Raw genomic sequence first — 21,001 nt, 5'->3', positions numbered from 1 at the left:
GTGACGCTGTCGAGTAGTGAACCGCCCTCCTCATATCGGACTCTCGCAGGGCTGACTCTACCTGATTATCTGCTCTGAGGGGTTGGAGGAAGTGGGTTCCCAAAGGCCACAATTAAGAGGCAGCCACATCCCTCCTCTCAGCGAGCCCTATGTCATTGCTGCGCAGTTTGGCTTTTTAAACCGGCTTTCTTGGGGAGAGAGAGGCCCTTCATTACCAGGTCTTAAATCCTTGTGTCAACTGATAAGGGGGAGGCGTGAGGGAGCCAAGCCCAGGAGCTGTGTGCTCTGCCCATCGAGGGCTCTGCTGCTGCCTGGCACCGCGGAACAACTTTGAGGGCAGATCTAAGAACCTACAGCCTACCAAACAAGCATTATAAAATGCAATAGATCTAGCCTTTAATTAACTTAAAGCTACTTGCTTTGCTATACAATACCATTAGCAAAGCAAATGGCTTTAACTTAAGAAAAGGCGAAACCTATTGCATTTTCAATGCTTGTTATCGTATTGCCTCAACGAATGGACTGCCACCAACCGCCTTCGCATTAGTTAAGAACCTTGTAGTTGTAAGTCTAGCTCAGCTAAGATGACAGTAGCCTTCCTGAGTGACCTTTAATTTGGGATTTAGTGACTACCTGCCCTGCCCGGGGTAAGGTCCATTTATCGGTGCAGCTTTTCAATGCAGAGGGCTTTACTTTGGATTTTCTTTTAGCCCTTTTAGTTCCCGAGTATCACAAGTCAGCATCTAAAATGGTGTAACCCAGCTAGAAGCTATGGCCACACCTTGCCCTGCAGAGCCATTGGAAGCCCTTGGGCGGAGGGGGCTTCACCAGGCCTAGTGTGGCGTCTTCTGATTGATTATAGCATACATCTGCATAGCATAGTAATAGGAAACTTCAGAAAAACTTCAATCAAACCACCTGTAGCACATTATACAAAGGGCATTTTCAATGGACACAAAACAGCCAGAGATTCATTTTCTACAAACCGCTGAAGACTGTAATCAGAAGCCTGCAAACAATCACACACAGCACCCGCCTTACCCCGAAACACCAGCACGCCCGCTCTTACGTTTGAACAACTTAGATGGACTGGGTAATTCATCCCAAGCCTTTCCAGCTATTGTGGCCTCAATCGATGCACTCTATGCATACAGAACAGCCTCAATGTACATTGATCGCACAATATATCCATAGCCCAGTGTTCCCCAAAAGCATCAGTTTTACAATGGTGGCAATAAACAACAACTGCACATTGATTTCCAAAGACAGCATCAAATACTGCTCACCCAAATAATCCCTTTGCTTAAACAAGGCCATTATGGATTGCGCCACAAAATAGATATAACACATCGGTTTAAAAATATTTTTCTATCACAAGTTATATTTAAAACAAGCATTTGCAATGCAATAGGTCTCGCATTAGGAAAGTTTGAGCTAGTGGTATTGTAAATGACATTTTTTTTATTTATGTGTTGGTTTTGAAAATAGTGAAATTAATAGCTTTGTCATTTACAATGCCAATAGTTTAAACTTTCGCAAACGTGACACTTATAGCATTTGTAATGCAATATTTGTTGTATTTACATGACTTAGATGTATTAATATTACAAATAACAATGGCTTTTATTTTTTTAAATAATTAATACTTAAATAACAGGTATTGTAATTTATAATGGCGATACCGTAAACTTGTGTAAATAACTTTTGGGAAGATTATGTTCAGTGTATTTTATTGTGATGAAAATCCAAGAACAGAAGTGAAATATTAACATCTTTTTGTGACATTTGTAATAAAGCTTGAAGCATTGAGAGAACATATTAGAACCAGTTGTTATTGAATGGTTGCACAGAGTGATGCTGTGGCGTTCAGTGGTGCTGAGTGATGCTGTTGCCTTCAGTGGTGCTGAGTGATGCTGTGGCCTTCAGTGGTGCTGAGTGATGCTGTGGCGTTCAGTTGGGCTGAGTGATGCTGTGGCATTCAGTGGTGCTGAGTGATGCTGTGGCATTCAGTGGTGCTGAGTGATGCTGTGGCGTTGAGTGGTGCTGAGTGATGCTGTGGCGTTGAGTGATGCTGTGGCATTAAGTGATGCTGTGGCATTGAGTAATGCTGTGGCATTCAGTGATGCTTTGGCGTTGAGGGATGCTGTGCACTGAGTTGTGCTGTGGCGTTGAGTGGGGCTGTTGAGTGGTGCTGTGGCATTGGGTGGTGCTGTGGCATTGAGTGGTGCTGTGGCATTGAGGGGTGCTGTGGCATTCAGTGGTGCTGAGTGATTCTGTGGCGCTGAGTGATGCTGTGGCATTGAGTGATGCTGTGGCGTTGGGTGGTGCTGTGGTGTTGAGTGGTGCTGTGGTGTTGAGTGGTTCTGTGGCGATGAGTGGTGCTGTGGCATTGAGGGGTGCTGTGGCATTCAGTGGTGCTGAGTGATTCTGTGGCGCTGAGTGATGCTGTGGCAGGATGGATCCCACTGATTTCAGAAAAGGTCAAAGGGTGCGTAATATCACATCTGCCACCACCAGCAGTTTGGTGAATGGGGGACAATAATTGTAAGGTCACAGTGAAGCTTTTATTGTGGAAGTGGAAAGTGCACCTGCCCCTGAGAGCCAGCTACGAGACGGGACAGTAGTGTGTGCCAGCAGTAGCACCACCCTCCTTCGCTTGTGAACTGGGAAACTCTTATCACATGTAAAATCAGAGCAGAACCGTGGAACATACACAGGCGCGGGACTGGAAGCTTCCATCCAGGAACAGCGGGTCAGGGGTCAGGCACTGCAGACACACTCTGGGTATCGGTCAGCATCTCACCTGGAAGGACGATGTGTCCTCTTCTGCAACAGAAAGGGGCAGGTAGAGGGAGGGAGAGCAGGGGCGGGAGAAGCGAGAAATGAAATAGGAGCAGAGAAAACAGATAAGGGAAGGCAGTGTGGACAGAGGAGAAACAAATGCACAAATAAAGTGAGGGAAAGGATAGAAAGAGAGTAGAGTGACAAGATAGAGAAACAGGGACGAGGGGAGACGTTTAGAGAAATATGAGGTTGAGAGAGGATGAGAGGGACAAAGGGAGGTAGAAAAAAAATGAAAGGAACAGAAGGGAGGAGGGGCCAATCGAGAATGAAGGTGGGGAAACAGGGCACGAGGAAGTAGGAGAGAGGGAGAGATATAGAGGCGAGAGAGCGAGCAGGCACAGAGAGGGGAAGGGGCAGAGAAAACGTGTGTTACTTAAGTAAATAAAGCTGATTAAATATCATTTCACAGCGCCTAATCACAAACCTTTAACCCGGATTAGCATATGGCAGCAGGTCAGCACTAAAAGAAAAGGGTGAAAAGTAGCCGGCAGAGGAAAGGCAGCGCTGGGAGGGGGGCTGGGTAACCATGCCAGCATCCCGATTCACGAGCAGATGGTCCTGTTTATGACCTGCGGAGCGCGTGAAGTGGATGGTGGCAAATGGACTCAAAGCGGCTGGTCGCTTTGATGTTCTTGGCTTGCTTTGTGGGATGGCGGGAGTTTCAGATCCTCAACAGAGTCAGCAAGTTTCCAAGTACTAAGTGCAAATGTAGTCCTTAGTACCAGGTTATGGTCCTGTCCAGATTTTCATTCTGCTCCTCTAGTGCACGATGAAACATAACCAAACTAGGGCACAAATTAGAAAAGCAAGACTGCGTTATTCAACATGCACAGGGATATGGACTTGAATATTAAGCAGGCCTCCCAGGTGCACTTTAGAAATGGGGCTGGAGAGCTGTGCAGTCTGGCTGCAGTCCAATATCTATCTATCTTATTTAATATCTGTAACCCTGCTGAAATAACCAGTGATAGGAGCAGAAAAGCACCACTGTTAGTCTGGTACTATAGTAGCTCCTGTTGTGATTGGGATTCTGAAACTGGGGGATCAGGCATGTCAAAAATGAAACAACTGTGAAACAAACTATACTTATAAAAGCAGGACAAATGTATTTGTAAAAGAGTCTGCTAGCAACAAATTGATACTTGCGGTGTGAGTTCAGAGTACTTGGGTCACTGTGAAGCGTGTAGTCAAATATATGATGACATGCTAGCGAAAAAGCACCAAAACTCAGGTAAAAAAGACAAAAAAACACACAGGACACATCAATACAATGATCGACCATGGTTTCAAAGAACAAACTCTATATTTTGTTAAGACTTTTGTGAATCTGCCTAATAGGTTGTCATCTTGTCGGGGTGCATTTGTATCCATGTCTACTGTCATAAGGGTGGGGGCTGTAAGCACCCGATCATCGATGGTTCGGCATGTTCCCAGGCTTCCAGGAACCTGAGACAGGCCTTGGGTGTTAAGGCCCGAGATAGGATGGCGCTCAAAGGTCACGAAGAGCATATAAGGCTGCTCTAGCAACTCACGAGTCGGCCCTGAAGATGGAGGCCTGGAGTACACTGAGTAATAGCTCAAAGTTCTGGTGCATTATTAACAGCCCATTTCTATCTGGAAATAATGCTAAATTACTGGAAGCCCATATCACTGAGGACAATTGAGTACATCATTTCGAGGGTATCTTCCAGTCGGATACCCCGCCAACTGAGGGGCAGGAAAGGGTGGAAGGCAAGTCGGAACTTATTTTTACCACCCAAGAGGTAAGAGCTGGTATTCTGGGTCTGTTTAAAAACAAGGCCCCCGTGCCAGATGGGATCCCGCCATATCTCTACATCACCCACGTAGAAACCTGGGTGCCTGTCCTCACAGCTGTTATCAATGCTGCAGTCCAGGTTGCCGCCCAGATTCTTGGGCTTTATCGATTATAGTCCCGGTATTTTAAAAAGGGATATCGGTACAGTACCTATTGTTATAGGTTCATGTCTCTTCTGGACTCTGTGGTGAAGGTGATGGGCCACATGGTACTTGACACACTTGTATCTTGGGTTGATGAAAACAACTTTTTATCCGATATCCGAAAAAGCTTTCGCCCAGGTAGTTCCACCGTGGAACAGTGTTTTAAACCTGTACATGGTTCTCAACAAATACATTGTGGCTCGTTCCAGCCCCATATACCTAGCCTTCATGGACCAGTCCTCAGCATTCGACTGTGTCAATAGGTCCAAGCTGTGGCAGCTGATGTCCTCCATTGGCATAGACAGTAACATCATTTTATTTCTGCTGGATCTTCACCGTGATTCAACCGCGGTTGTCTGCTATTCAAAGGATCTGAAAGTGTCCAGTCAGCTTGACATCAAGAAAGGGGTGTGTCAGGGGTGCATTTTAGCACCCTTTCTTTTTAACCTCTATATTAACTCCTTAGAGAAGACCCTTTTGGCCACAAATGCTGATTGTCCTCAGGTTGGCAAGCGTAGCCTGCCAGTCCTCCTATACGCAGACGATGCAGTCCTTGGGCGAAGGCAGCTAGGGGCCTAAAACTTCTTCTGAATTCTTTTGCCCTTTTTATGAATGACTTGAACCTTTTGTTAAATCATTCAAGTCGTTCATTATGCAGGTGGGACCTCGTAAAGTTAAGCAGTTCACTTTTAAATTCGGACTTTCGTCAATACCGAAGACCAATGTTTTCTCCTATTTGGGAGTTGTGTTTGACGATTCCTTGAGTTGGTGCCCTTTGTTTACTTGGAAGAAAGGTGATCTAGTGAAAGCTTTTTCAGCTGTTTTTAACTTTGCCAGCAGAGTGGGAGGGAAGCCAGTAGGGGCTCTTTTGAATACATATGAAGACAAATATATCTCAAAGGTTAGTTATGGGAGTGAGATATGGGGCCACATTGGGGTAGGGGCAGTGCAAAATGCTGAAAACTCTTTCCTGCGATGGGCCCTTTCTGTCCCACAAAGCACCCCGTTTTATGTTGTGCACGTAGAGTTGGGGATGCCTTTCCTCTCAGATTTACTGGTTTTCCATCCCCTAGCTTTGTGGCTTAATATTTGGGCTAATTAAGAAAATACACTTAGCAAAGACATCCTACGGGAATGCCTTTCACTTGACCATGTCTCAAGCATCCGATGGCTCCAGTATATAAGAGTTGGCCTCTCCAGGGTAGGTAGGAACTATTTGCTAACCCTGAGCGCATATGTAAGAGAGACCTTTCTCTGGTCAAAGAATGTTTTTTAAAGAATGAGCTGCTGTGATAGAAAGGGAAATTAGCTGTGTAAGCCTAGTGTGCATAAGTACATTGGGCCACATGCATCAACCTATTTAGGAAGTGCAAACGGTGCGAATCGGTAAATTCGGCGATTCCTAAATAAGTTTTTGGGATGCATCATACATTTTTGTGAAAATCGCTATTTTTAGTGATTTCCAAAAATGCGATTGCTTTTAAGGAATCGCAAATTTGCGATTCCTTAAAAGCAATGCATGATTGTTTTTCAAATAGCGAATTAGCAATTAGGGGGTGCAAATTACCACGAGGTTGAACCTCGTGGTAATTTGCGAAAAGTTATGAAAATGCTCAAAATTGCATTTTTTAAACTTTCATGTTACAGACACACATGTCCTTAGGACATGTGTGTGTGAAACATGCACTTTAAAATACATTTCAGGAGTGCAGGGGGGGGTCCTTTGGACCCCCCTCTGCACCCTTGCAATGCATCAAACAAATGGGATTCGCCAAAAAAAAGTGCAAAACGGCATTGATTCCTATGGGCCTCTAGGCCCATAGGAATCAATGTGATGCCATTCCTTAATTGCGATTCGCAATTAAGGAATCGCAAATACCGAAAATTAAGAAATCCTAAAAACTTTTAGGATTTCTTGATGCATAGGATTTTGCAATTCCTAAATTGCGATTCCTTAATTTTCGCAATTTAGGAAATGCAAAATCCTACATTGATGCATGTGGCCCATTGTGTTCAAAACTGTACCAACCATCGAACCTTATTTCCTAGGGCTTAAAAGCATCCATGATCTTTTTCTATTCACCCAGTTTCGGCTCAACTTCTTCCATTACCTCTTGGCACACCCTTGCGGCTCTCACAGAGGCCTCGTGCCTCATGCCCTGTGGCTGCAACAGTGAGTCTCCTCAGGACATGATGCACTTTTTTAATGTTTTGTAATTTTAATGCTGTGTTTCATAAAGTTATTTATTATTCCCATTCTCAAAAAAGCGGGGTTTAGGAGGGTGAGACCAGCTCTTAACTTTTTACAACTGCTCTAATGACACTGTTTTGCATACGCTTAACTTTTTACGGGTCACTGTTCAGGTCAAGCTGCGATTAACTTCTGTACTGTAATTCATGAATTTTTATCTTGTGTTTTGATTAACTTGGACATATTATATTTGTCAATCTGTAACTTGGAAGATGTTTTATCATTTTATGTATGACTTTATGGTTTTCTTTTATAAAACCGAATAAAGTTTGTTGCTAATAATCAATAGGGGATTCATAGCATGGTATCCCTCACAATAACTCCAGGAGTCACAGTCCACACAATGGACATGCGTTGTTCCCCCTACTTCCAAGTTTACATGTATCCCCAATCACCTGCCCAAACCTCTCCCTGCTGATGCCAATGTGGTACTCCGTCAAGCCGCAGACCATATCTTTGGCCCCTTTGAAAGTGCCCATACAATAAAAATGATGCAGTTGTAAATACATATCAACTACCATTTGTTGTGTTTGAAACATTTTATTGAATAATAAAACCTAATAAACATAAGCTGATTATTAAAGCAAAACAGAACATCAGTTGCCATACACATAAGAGACGATAGTTGTACATAAAAATCAACATAATGTAACACAGCAAAGTTATGTAGAGCACATTTCCTAATTTCGGGCAATCTTTAAAGTTCAACAATAGAAACGTTCATAAAGAACAGGAAAGGAAACAAAGAAGGTAGGATACAGTGATTTCATTAATGTAATGCTTTTTACATATAGAAAAACAAATACTAATTATTTTCCTTAAACAATAAAGTCCTCACATTAAAATACTAAGAGAAATATATTGAACATTGAACATTTCATATGTAATTAGAATTCAATTAGAATATTTTAACCTCCTCAGCATTAATTGACTCATGATTACAACCTGAATGCTTTCTGGAAAGGAACCGCCTCATGGGGTTCAAAATCACATCTTTTCCAACAATAGGATTACAATGATAAACTTGAATTTCAATTCAATTTATTTATTTAGGCCATTTTGGAGATCAACAATTTGAAATATATACAAAATCCATACACTTTAGTAAAATTGTCTCCTAAACTTGAATTCCATCCACTTTTTGATTAAACACTTCCCATTCCAGCAAGCATCACAAGACCACTTGTTGTTATCTTCCCAATTAGTGATAATGTTTCGGCTGGCAACAACAATAAATATGTTTCGAATTTTACTTCCGAAAGCAAAAACATGCCATTTCTGAATCATGGTGCACAATAAAATGTAGGAACAGAAGGGCATCTTTTGGTGTAGCATTCATTAAGGTTTGACCAGGCTTGAAACTAGAATTCCTGATTTTTGGGACATTTAAATGTCATATTTTTGAAAGAGTTCTAACAGACCAGCAAGAGCTCCGTGAAAAATAGAAGATGACTGAATTGTACTTAGAGAAAATGTGCTGATAAGTAATGTATTGATTTAAAATACAATGGTCAGACAATGCTTGTGTATCTAATCTATTCAGATTTTAACTCCATAGTTTGTTCAATAAATTGACTGAGCATAATACTTGAAGGTCCATCTCTCAGATCAGTTCTATTACAGTTTTAGTTGCGATAACACTAAAAAAGATCAATGATAAATAGATTTTAAAAGCCATGGGTGGAATTGATCCTTGGTGTAAATCTAGATTATTGTCTGCAATGGAAACCAGTACAAACAGATCAAATCTAAAAGCATTGAATATGTTTATTATAGTGGTTTAGAGTAAACCCAGAGACACACATTGTTCCTGAAACTCAGAAAATGCATCTAAAGATCATGATTACATACTATTTTATGTCCAGAGACTGCTTTAGCTGCTTTCCTGTTTAAGTGACAACATTTACAAATATATTTAACAAAACATTAACGCTGGATGTCAGAAATTCTGTCTTTAAGTATTGTGTAAGAGTTATGTGTGATGGTTTTTATTTGATCTGAAGCAACACTAACACTAAATAGGTACATGCACCAGTTATAATTCAACTAACAATATTTGAAAACTTAATTTGGAGGGAATTGAGACAAATTGCCTCATGTTTTATTGTTAAAAAAATCTACTGGTTCAGTAGTTCACAGAGTTTGCAAATGCTAAACCCCTTTATGAAATGTACTAAGCCCATTTAACAATTCAGAATTTGGAAGGGGAATGTTAATGGTTTCCCTTCTGAATATTTAATACATTGTTAAGGTATGTATTGAGCTTTGAAACCATATGTGGACTGAAAAACAGTAACAGGAGGTAGTAGCCCAAGGGGACATTTGTGAATCTGAAAGTAAAATAGGGTGCATTAAAAAATGCCTTTATTTAAAAGCTATCACAGACAAAGTAGTGTGCTGACTCTACAAGCAACCACTTTTTACCAAATGGATTATTAGTACATGAGCCTCAGTATTTCCTATATTGCTGAGATTTAGTCTCTAATATTTTTGTAATGTCATGTAAATATTTGTTCCTGTTAGTTCCCATTTCAATATTGTAATGAAATGTCCCTATTCTTTTTGTCAAACATATTGAAATATCTTTCTCACAATTTTTGGAGCATTCTAAAAAGTGTTTTCACTCTCTAACTTGAAGCTTCCTAAGAAAAATACTGGCACCATTTCCTGGTTGCTCCTATATCATTTAGCTTTCTCACTAAAACAAGCACAATATTGATTTGTGAGAGGTGGTTATTGTAGTCCTACGCACTGGGGTTAGTTTAGAAAAGACCAAAATAGAACTTCCTTAATCTTTAGAAATAATACTTGGAAAAGTTTATGTTCAATAATTTCAGATACTTTACTGATAAAGATATCGGATAAAGATCCCCTAATTTCTTATACCTTGTGGTATCAAAAATCTGCTAGAATGAACAGACTTCTCTTCTAGATAAATCCAGGTTTGAGAAGTTATTAAATGCGATTATCAACTTTCTGTTATTGTAACACATTTTGTCAGTGCACAGAGTATTTTCCCTACATAGATCACAACATTTCATGCAATGGTCTGTGCTTAAACGTACAATGAAGGGGTAAAAATGCATTTCTACCACAATCAAGAAACCCTTGGGTCTCTGACGATTACTGTTTCAAATGAAGACCTAGCTAAAATGAAATATCCCTTTAAAAGGACAATTTCCCTCACCCACCATATTTGGCATGCTTCTTTATTGGGAATCTCCTTGCACAGTGATACAACCCCCTCACTGAGAGGGAGGAGTTCAGGCATGTTTTGTTGTAAAGAAAGGTATACTAAATACCACAATAATGAGCTCAGGGTAGTGGAGGCAGCAGAGTGAAAGTTAAAACTTGCTATAGGGTTTCCATTATTTGTACGCCCCTGGGCCAGGATTAAAAACAGGACACTGTGGGAGAAATATATATGCACTGTTAGAGTCAATAAAAGGTCAACATGTTTCAGTCTATTAACCCTCCGAAGAGGTGTTTGCGGTATTCTTCAGGACTTAATCAAAAGTTGTGCCGTTCAATGTACTCAATCAATAACAAGCATTGTCATAGCCAATAGGTCTCGCCTTTGGGACCTTAAGTGTTTAGCCATGCAGATTCAGTAACAATGTGAAATAATTACTATTGTAAAAAAAAGACTATAAACTAACTAAGCTAGACGTGACTTTATAACTGGTTAATCGAACGTTTCAGGAGGTTTAGTATATTTAAAGAACTCCTTTTTTCTATGATGTGTCATATAAAATTGATGCTCTAAATTTTGGTAAGAGTACACAACGTCAAGAAATTCAATACTGCTTTTATATCAATTTACCTTTGAAAGCTTGAAGTGAAAGACAATTCTAAGTGGCATTTGCTTATGAGTTGGTGCTAACGACTATTTCCGGATGACAATGTAATTAGCATTTTTTGTATAAGATGTTTTAAAAGCATGAGTAGGGAATGTGGCTATTTTGGCCAAAGGCTGCCCTTTCTATATGCATGCTAGTTTTAATTTGTAAACAGAATCACAATTTGTTATGTGGTACACTGTAATGTTAGATGAATCTGTTTTACCCTTCTGATAAGCAACGGATGACGATGAACCGTTTTTTCGTCCCTGGTTTTAAATGGATTCAGGTTGGAACAGACGAGGTGTTGGTTGACTTTACCTCAGAAAATGGTTGTTTCCCGCATGCTGCTTTCATGCGACTTAAATCCCTTCAGTGGAAGAGGCGGCTGCATACCTGCATATATGGCCAGATAGGTACTTGGCTGTTTTGGTTCTCCAGTGGGGCTAGAATAGAAGCTGTTAAGGGCAGGGGCTTAGCTTCCCATTGGTGCAGCAGGTGCAGTGGCACCAGGTCCCAGATGCCTTAAAGGCCCACTGAACCCTGATAACTGCTGTTTGTCACAGTTCAAACAGAGGCCTGAGGGGCCCACAGAACAATGGTTATTGCTCTGTTCCACACTCCAAATAAAGGGCAGGGGTCACATTTCCTTTCTTGCCTTGGGGGCCAGGGCACACTGGCTAGGCCACTGGTTAAGGATGCAGTGTGGAAGAGGTGGCGAGACAGGTGGATTATCTAAACAGCTGGACGATGACTTCATGCATGGGTTTTAAAGTATTCATTACAATTAAAGACTGAAGCACGAATAGATATCATAATATAGGAAGGCCTATGTACAAATGCAGCTCGATTAGCGGCTGCCTTTAACTTCTCACTTATCACCTCTCCTAATTTACAGTTTTATATTAGATGCAGACATAAATCGTGACCTATGAATATGTTTATCTATCTTTAGGTTCAAATGACCCATCTTTTCCATATGCAAGTATCAGACAGGTCGGGAACGCCTAATGGCTTTGACCTTGATAAAGCCCCATTAATCACTGGTCTTGAAATGCAAATGGCAGCATTAGGCACGCAGAGGTGTATTCTAAGTAATCTCATTATGTTCAGCGTACGGGAGAGTATTTAGGGCATAAAGCACTTTGACAAAAACATTTGTGCCACCATAGAAATGTAATCTTCCTTGTCCTACCCTACTATACAAGTAGTACCACCTTCTTTGTATACCTGAATGAAATAGGCACACAAAATAGTACCGTATTTAAAGGCCCAGTTCAGAATTACATGGAAGGTGCACTGTCCCAGACTACACAACGGTGCAGTTTTCAGTGGGTGCTATCATTCCACACAGGGGGGAGCACACCAGATTATGCTGGAAAAAACATGTGGTGCCCCAACGTAGGCGCAGTTGTAAACCACCAGTCTGCTTACATAGTAAAGCGTCTAGCCGCTATTAAGTTAGGTGGCACGTTTCCCCTGCAGGTGGTTGGGGTCTGTCACCATCCTGTCAGGTGGGGGGTATACAATCAGTGTACCTCCTGACTGCTTGTTTGCCTTTTCGCCCGTGTCAATAATACAGTGCAATCCTTGGAGGAGTAGTCAACTTGTATTCATGAAAGACACTTGTGTTTCTCGGATGTGTAATCCCCAGATGATGCCTGAACTGTTCCCCAATGGGCTATTTGTACATCGTATTGAATTGTATGGACTTATGAGCACTATTAATAATAAAAAAGAAAGATTTAGTGAGTGTTTATTGCCCTCTATGTCACTCTACTTCTAAGCACCTAATACAGCTTGTACAGTGCTTACTGTCATCTGCTCACTTACATTATGCTTATTATGCTTAATATAAATAGGGCACAATTTAGGCGTTTGTGTCTGCCTACAACGTGGACCTGATACAAATAGCAGTACCTACAAGGTGGATGTTACAATTCAACAAGAGTTTAGGATACGCCAGCACATATGACTTTGCATCAACATTACGGGGCATCAGTCTTGATGGCAAGCCAACTTAAAACTTATCAGTATTGTATACATTATTATCAGAGACTATACTTGCCTCTTGGATACAACTTTATAACAGAATTTTATTAATTTGTGTACAGTTGTGTGTATACAATAAAACAACCTCCCCACCATAATTGATCTGTCTATTCATCTTTTTGGGATCTGGAGTAGCATGCTACTTGCCGAAAAGCACTTCAACACTTCATCAGGGGTAGCAAGCGTTATATAAATGCAAAACCTTCCCTCTTCTATCTCCCCACAATCTTTTTTAACCCAACTAACAGACCAACATGTCCAGCTCTCATATACATTTTATATTTCCCTATACTAATTCACCACGAATCATTTTTGGATCCTATTCATCTTTTTGGGATCTGGAGTAACATGCTACTCGCCGAAAAGCACTTCAACACTTCATCAGGGGTAGCAAGCGTTATATAAATGCAAAACCTTCCCTCTTCTATCTCCCCACAATCTTTTTTAACCCAACTAACAGACCAACATGTCCAGGGAGGTCTGGAAGATAAGCCTGAAGCTCACTCATCCTGCAAGCAGAGGTGATGGCAAGCAAAAAAGCAGTCTTCAAAGGAGGCGAAGAGGACAATTATGTAGGCGCTCAAAGGGAGCACACATAAGATAAGTGAGGTCAACTCCCACTAGGGCATTACGAAAGGAGAAGGAGGAAAGAGATGAGTAATGCACTTCAGAAATCTGTTAACAATAGGATTGATGGCCATGCTCAAGAACTCGGGGTACCAGACTTGGGACTGATCGCGTTTGATCTTCTTCAGCAATCTTGGCAGAAGTGGTACAGGAGGCCGCAACTCCACTCGCAATGAAAAACGTCGCCGAGCGACAGCCGCTTTGGAAACTCTAACACGCAGAACTGCTGACATTGAGCATTCTCTTCGGTGGCGAATAGATCTTACCAAGGCTCTCCCCACTACTGAAAGAGACCTAGCACGACCTTCGAGTGAAGATGCCATTTGTGATCCATCATGCACTGGCGGCTGAGTTTGTCCGTCCTGGTGTTCAGTGAATCTGTTAAGTGTTGAACCACCAGAGATATGCCCTGATGTTCCAGCCATGTCCAAAGGCGAAGAGCCTCTTGACATATGGTCCACGACCCCACCCTGCCCTGTTTGTTGCAGTACCACATGGCGGTGGTGTTGTCCGTGAACACCTGCACCACTCTTCCTTTAACAGAAAGAAGGAATGCCTTCAGTGCAAGATGAATCGCCCGGAGCTCCAGAAGGTTGATGTGGTGCCTGGACTTCGCCGGAGACCAGAGGTCTTTGATCTCCACCATTCCCATATGGCCGCCCCAACCCAGGAGTGACGCATCTATCAGTACTGTGAACTCAGATCGGGGGAGGATAGAGCCAAAACTGTGCTGTGTCCAGAACCGCTCCAATGAAAAGGAGCTTATCGGTTAGAATCAGGTGCGACTTCAGCACGTTAACTGAGAACCCCAGCAAATGCAGGCAGTCCGTCGTAGTCTGGAGGTGGGAGCCTTCAACAGCCAGTCGTCAAGATAGGGGAAGACTGGAACCCCCTGATCTGCGCAGATGAGCTGCGACCACCGCCATCACTTTCGTGAACACCCGAGGGAGGGGGGGCTGGTAAGGTCAAAAGGGAGCGTGGTAAACTGAAAATGCATGTGGCCTACCGTGAACCGTAGGTAATGCCGGTGGGCAGGCAAGACGGGGATGTGAAAGTAAGTGTCCTTCAAGTCCAACGCTACCATCAAATCTCCAGGGTCGAAGGCAGACAAGATCTGAGCCAAGGTTAACAACTTGAACTTCTCCTTTCGGAGAAAGCGGTTGATGTCCCTGAGGACTAAGCTAGGATTCAGGCCTTTGTCCTTCTTGGGTACCAAGAAGTAGGGGGAGTAGCAACCCGACCTACTTCTGGCACAAGGACGCGTTTGACAAAGAGATCCATAACTTCCTGGAAGAGAAGGGCCAAATGATCCTCCGACATGGGATGAAATCACCACAAACTGCATGACCCTTACGCACTCCGCTGCTTGCGGAACTCCGCGTAGACCGCCAGAGTTTTTTTGTCACTTTGCGGAGTTCCTCACTGAGGAACTCCGTATAGGCTTAATCTTATCATGAAAAAATAGATATCAGTCATATGTTAAGAAACAAGGGTGAGTAGAAACCTTTTGGGTGGAGTAAAATTTAAGACATTATTATTGTGATTTTTTGGGCAATTAGTTGATTTTTGCAGGCACTAACACTTCTTTGTGTAAAGTAAAGACCTTGAGAGTTTTGTAACTTTCAGATACTCAAATTGTGGATTCTGTTGCAATGAAAAATATTTCCAGGCCTGAAATTTCTTTGGAGGTTGCATGCGGGCAGCCTAAGATATCCTGCAAGAGTTTCTTTATGAATTCTATTGCAACTACAAGATGTGCTCTCTCATGTAAAGTCAGGTTGTGAGAAGCTTTTCTGCAACTCAAGCTACGCCTTACTTTTCACCTGGTGTGGATGCATTTCACATGTGTAGTGAGATCTCCTTTCTCAGTAAAATGTTTCTGGCTTTCCCCTCCTGTATATGGCTTTAGTCCAGTGTGAATTCCCTCATGTGAAATGACATTGTATTCGAGACTAAACCTTATCTGACATTCAGAACACACATAAGGCATTTTTCCCCCGTGTGAGTTCGCTCATGACAAGTGAGAAGTAATTTGTAACCAAAACTTTGCTTGCATTTCGAGCACTCCTAAGGTTTTACCCCAGAGTGGGATCTCTCATGAAGCATAACTCTGTCTTTCAGATTCAAGCGTTTATGGCATAAGGATTTTCTCCAGTGTGGAGTTTCTCATGGTGAAATAGTGTTTTTCTCTGCAGCTTTTCTGGCATTCAGAGCACTCATAAGGTTTTTCATCAGTATGGAGTCGCTTATAGTTAGTGAGGCTGTGCCTATCAAATAGGAATTTCTGGCATTCACAGAAATTGGTAATGTTTTTCCCCAGTGTGCGTCTGCTCATGTAGAGTGAGATTGAGTTTAAAATTGATGCTTTTCTGGCATTCGGAGAACTGAATTATTTTGATGGTGTGTTTTCTTATGGCGCTTGTAACCATCTCTACCTCTGAATCTTTTCTGACATTTAGAGCACTGATAATTTTATTCACCAGTGTGGATTCTCACATGTTCAGTGAGATGAGATTTTTGGCTGAAACATTTTTGGCATTCGAAGCACTGATAAGGTTTTTCCCCAGTGTGGATTCTTATATGCTGAGTGAGACTGCTTTTTTGAATGAAACATATCTGGCATTCAGAGCACTGATAAGGTTTTTCCCCAGTGTGGATTCTTATATGCTCAGTGAGATTGATTTTTTGACTGAAACATTTGTGGCATTCAGAACACTGATAAGGTTTTTCCCCAGTGTGGGTTCTTATATGCAGCGTGAGATATCTTTTTTCACTGAAACATTTGTCACATTCAGTGCACCGATAACGTTTTACCCAAGTGTGGGTCCTTGTATGTTTAGTGAGTCTCATTTTGTCACTGAAACATCTCTGGCATTCAGAGCACTGATAAGGTTTTTCCCCAGTGTGGAATCTCACATGTGCAGTTAGAAGTGATTTAAGTTTGAAATCTTTAGGGCATTCAGAGCACTGATAAGGTTTTTCCCGAGTGTGGGTTCTTATATGCAGCGTGAGATGTCTTTTTTCACTGAATAATTTCTGGCATTCAGAGCACTGATAAGGTTTTTCCCCAGTGTGGGTTTTTATATGCAGCGTGAGATGTCTTTTTTCATTGAAACATTTCTGGCATTCAGAGCACTGATAAGGTTTTTCCCCAGTGTGGGTTTTTATATGCAGCGTGAGATGTCTTTTTTCACTGAAACATTTCTGGCATTCAGAGCACTGATAAGGTTTTTCCCCAGTGTGGGTTCTTATGTGCCGAGTGAGACAGCTTTTTTGACTGAAACATTTTTGGCATTCAGTGCACTGATAACGGTTTTCCCCAGTGTGGATTCTTATGTGCCGTGTGAGACAGCTTTTTTGACTGAAACATTTTTGGCATTCAGTGCACTGATAACGGTTTTCCCCAGTGTGGATTCTTATGTGCCGTGTGAGACTACTTTTTCTACTGAAACATTCCTGGCATTCAGAGCACTGATAAGGATGTTCCACAGAATGGGTTATTGCATGTCGAGAAAGACTTTGTTGGTTACAAAACCTTTCCTGGCATTCAGAACACTGATAAGGTTTTTCCCCAGTGTGGAATCTCACATGTGCAGTTAGAAGTGATTTAAGTTTGAAATGTTTTGGGCATTCAGAGCACTGATAAGGGTTTTCCCCAGTGTGGATTCTTGTATGTTCACTGAGTCTGCGTTTGCAACTGAAACATTTCTGGCATTCCGTGCACTGATATGGTTTCTCTCCAGTGTGGGTTATTATATGCCGAGTGAGACTGTTTTTGTCAATGAAACATTTCTGGCATTCTGTGCACTGATGAGGTTTTTCCCCAGTGTGGGTTCTTGTATGCCGAGTCAGAGTGCTTTGATCACTGAAACATTTCTGGCATTCAGAGCACTGATAATGTTTTTCCTTAGCCTTAGAGTGGTATCTTGTATGCTGAGTGAGACTGCTCTTGTTTTTGAAACATTTCTGGCAATCCGGGCACTGATAAGGTTTGTCCACAGAGTGGGTTATTGCATGTCGAGATAGGCTCGATTTGTTACAAAACCTGTTCTGGCATTCAGAGCCCTGATAAGGGTTTTCCCCAGAGTGGATTCTCATATGTTCAGTGAAATAAGATTTACGGTTGAAACTTTTTTGGCATTCAGCGCACTGGTAACGTTTTTCCACAGAGTGGGTTAATGCATGTCGATATAGACTCGCTTTGATACTAAACCTTTTCTGGCATTCAGAGCACTGATAAGGTTTTTCCCCAGTGTGGATTCTCATATGCTCAGTGAGATAAGATTTACGCCTGAAACTTTTTTGGCATACTTTGCACGGAGAGTGTTTTCCCCCACTGTGGATTCTCATATGCTCATTGAGATAAGATTTACGCCTGAAACTTTTTTGGCATACTTTGCACTGAGAGTGGTTTTCCCCTGTGTGCATTCTGTCAAATTCTGTGAGATAAGATTTATGGCTGTATCTTTTTGGGCACAGGTAACTTTTTTCCCCAACTTCGGTTATTTTGCCTCGATTTTAGAGTCAGGCTTGTTTAGATAATGTTCAGCACTTATCTCTAAAAGAAATTGTGTGTAATCTTCTCAACACTTGAATTGAGCAAAAAATGTCGGGAAGCAGTCCTGTAACACCTGTTGAAATTTTTCTAGCAGATAGTAGTATTTAGGTAATAGCCTCTCCGGCAGCAACTTCATTTGTGACTGAAGTTTTTCTCAAATCTATTTGTATAGGGTCTTAGCAATGCAGTAATAAGGTGTTAGTCTGATATTTAATGATTAAACTGATAAGTACCTTTTTGCACTGATGTAATGGCAGTAACTGAGGGTGTTAGAACGTGCACAGTACTATTGTGGATCATTAGTCGCAGAACATCTATGTTTGGTGTAAGGTTAAGGTTTGTAGTTCTAAAGATGAGGATTTATTTACATTAGCTATAGCGCAATGGTGATCCTTTAATCCATTTTTATATTTAAAAGTTCTACATATCACTCCTGCACAACAGATTATGTTGAGGCGATTTACATAGAATTGCAGAACAGTACACAATCAAAAGGAAACAATCTGAAATGGTCATGAACACAATAAAGTGGTGAATTTTTAAGGTTTTCGTAAGAGTGAGCAGAGTGGGTCAAGGTGTTATATCCCGAGGCAGATAGTCTCAAACTTGCGTAACTGTTTAAAAACGGTTGTTGAACAAAGGTGATTTTCTAATCTTTTGGTTGTTAACGTGTCAGCTTCGAAGTCTTCTTTTAGCGTCTTTTCTTTGATGGTATCCAGAAGAAACCTTTAGTTGTAACTTTCTTTTATGCAGTGTGTGCTTCCTCTCTAGAATTACATGGTGCTTTAGATGAACGTTATTCTGTCATGCTGAGGCAATTTGTCTTTCTGATAATATTTCAGATCAGGATGCTGAAGTGGTCTTTCTACATTATTTCTGATGCTGTGTGCACAGATATGGCTTTGCTCTGGGTTAATGAAATGCAAAATTAGAGACTTCACTTACAGGTATAGTACTTTCCTCGCCACACTTAGATTTTTGGAAATTGTTTAAACGTAGAATGCTGGATGTCCTTAAGTTTTTCAAAATAATCCTTCTTATGGCACTGACATTCAGTTGCTTAGTGCTAAATCTTGCTTTCTTCGTCCGTAATTTCAATCACCTATAGTATTAAAATAAATAGTTAATACATGTACATTTCCAAAAATATAATTTACAAGCCAAATCAATGGAGAATTTTGAAAATTCTGAGCTGTTTTTCAGACAGAGCAGAGTGTAGAATGGTAGCATGAGAGTACTTGGATGTAGGAGTGAGGTTTTGTAGAATTTCCAACATTTTATTAAGCTCACAAAGGATACATGTACCCTATGGATTTGCAACATAGAATCCCAAAGGCAGATATGAAAGTCATATGGACTGGCACCAAACAGATATTAAAAACATATACACTATTAATTAATTTGTAATGCAGATTTCTGGGAAGGGAATGACTCTTCCACGGGCAACAGGCGTTTTCCCCTGCCCTGAGTTACCACCTACTTGTATCTGGTTTCCTGACTTTTGAGTTTTGGCCTCTGCCTCAAGCAAATCTATTGGGCGTTGTGAGGACTATGCCTAGACCTATCCCTCAACTATGGTCCAGAGTGTGAATCAAGGGCAATGAAATTAAGGCGTACTTTCATGTGTTCATTTTATTCCACCTGATCATTAGTTGTTAGGTTTTTCTGCACCTGGATTTACCGGGTGCAGAAAACCAGGACACAATCTTTTTCCAGACAGAAAAATCAGACTGAAAAGACGCATAAGACTCTGGGTGCAGCAGAAGCAGCCAATGCTTATGCTGTTTTTTTCACTAACTGGGGGAAACACACGATTCTTCCCTCTGTTGGTGTTCACAGTTGTTGTCGGCCTGTGATACGGTGTTGAGTGCAGAGCGTATCGATTAGAGCCGAGGGGCTGAGCCGAGGAGGAGTTGACGAGCAAGCGGAGCGGAGCCTGGGACGACTGCCAGGGTTTGTTTTGTGACCGGTTCCTGCTTCACCCGCGTCCTGTTATAAGGGCGCTTTAAGTTCTACGGATCTGCGATGGAGGCAGGAACGGCCTCTGCCGGCACAGCGGTGCTAAGGCGCTGCTGGTGCTGCTCGTGCAGCGGCTGCTGCAGGGCACCCAGGAGCACAGAGGAGCCTTGGCCTGCCACCTGATTTATGTCAAAAATGTGTTTATTAATTTTTTTTCTGCTGTCTACAGGCAAAAATTACATCATCACTTGGTCCCACGCAGGGGATCAGAAAGCCTCAACAGAATTATAACAGGTGGACAAAGTGCATTGATCAATATAAATCAGCTCCTCCTCTTATTAGATAAGCCAAATGAAAGATACAGCTTCTAAGTGCCCAGGAGCTGAGAGATAGAGATAAAGAAGATCATGCAACTTTGCTAAGCCAGCAGATAGGTCTAAAGAAAATTCAACGTCCTTCTGTAACGGTAATTTCTCCAGGTTGCTCCACCGAGGTGTTGTATGCGGAATAGACAAAAGGCGTGGAAAAACTCATCGTAACATGGGATAAGTAATTATGAATCTAACAAGGAACAAAGAAAAAAAAAAACAACAAAAAACACTCCCCACCTCACCCGTGGTGGTGGCGTGTTCATACTAATGAGAGGTTGGTCGACACTGGGATTGTGATCAAAACTGGAAGAGATGGCGGGCTCTGATGGTGGAGGGACACACCGCAGACGGACGGCTCTGGGAGAGGAATGAGACAAGGGGGCCCCATTTAAATTCAAAATTCTTTTCATCATCCCTGAAAATATCAGCCATACGTTCTAGGCTAAGCAGTCTCCAAAGACGAGAGTGCCATAGGAAAATAGCTGGAGCCTCCCTTCTCTTCCAGGCGGCTGTCAGGGTGACCTTAGCTGCCCTACAAGCA

General features: G+C 41.8%; 1 long non-coding RNA gene across 1 annotated transcript in view; it reads right to left on the bottom strand.

Annotated features, from left to right (window-relative positions):
• Positions 1-1,723: 1,723 nt before the first annotated feature.
• LOC144807705 (uncharacterized) overlaps positions 1,724-21,001 on the bottom strand; it is a 74,828-nt gene continuing 55,550 nt past the window's right edge. The window contains exons 5-6 of the long non-coding RNA XR_013606388.1: positions 19,076-19,232; positions 1,724-2,826 (exon numbers count right to left, since the gene is read on the bottom strand). This is a non-coding gene — a long non-coding RNA (uncharacterized LOC144807705). The remainder of the gene's footprint in view (positions 2,827-19,075; positions 19,233-21,001) is intronic.

This window comes from Lissotriton helveticus, chromosome 1_2 (genome assembly GCF_964261635.1).
Source record: "Lissotriton helveticus chromosome 1_2, aLisHel1.1, whole genome shotgun sequence".
NCBI classification, from domain to species: domain Eukaryota; kingdom Metazoa; phylum Chordata; class Amphibia; order Caudata; family Salamandridae; genus Lissotriton; species Lissotriton helveticus.
The sequence above is the reverse complement of the archived record's forward strand: the minus strand, read 5'-3'. Positions and strand labels throughout refer to the sequence as shown.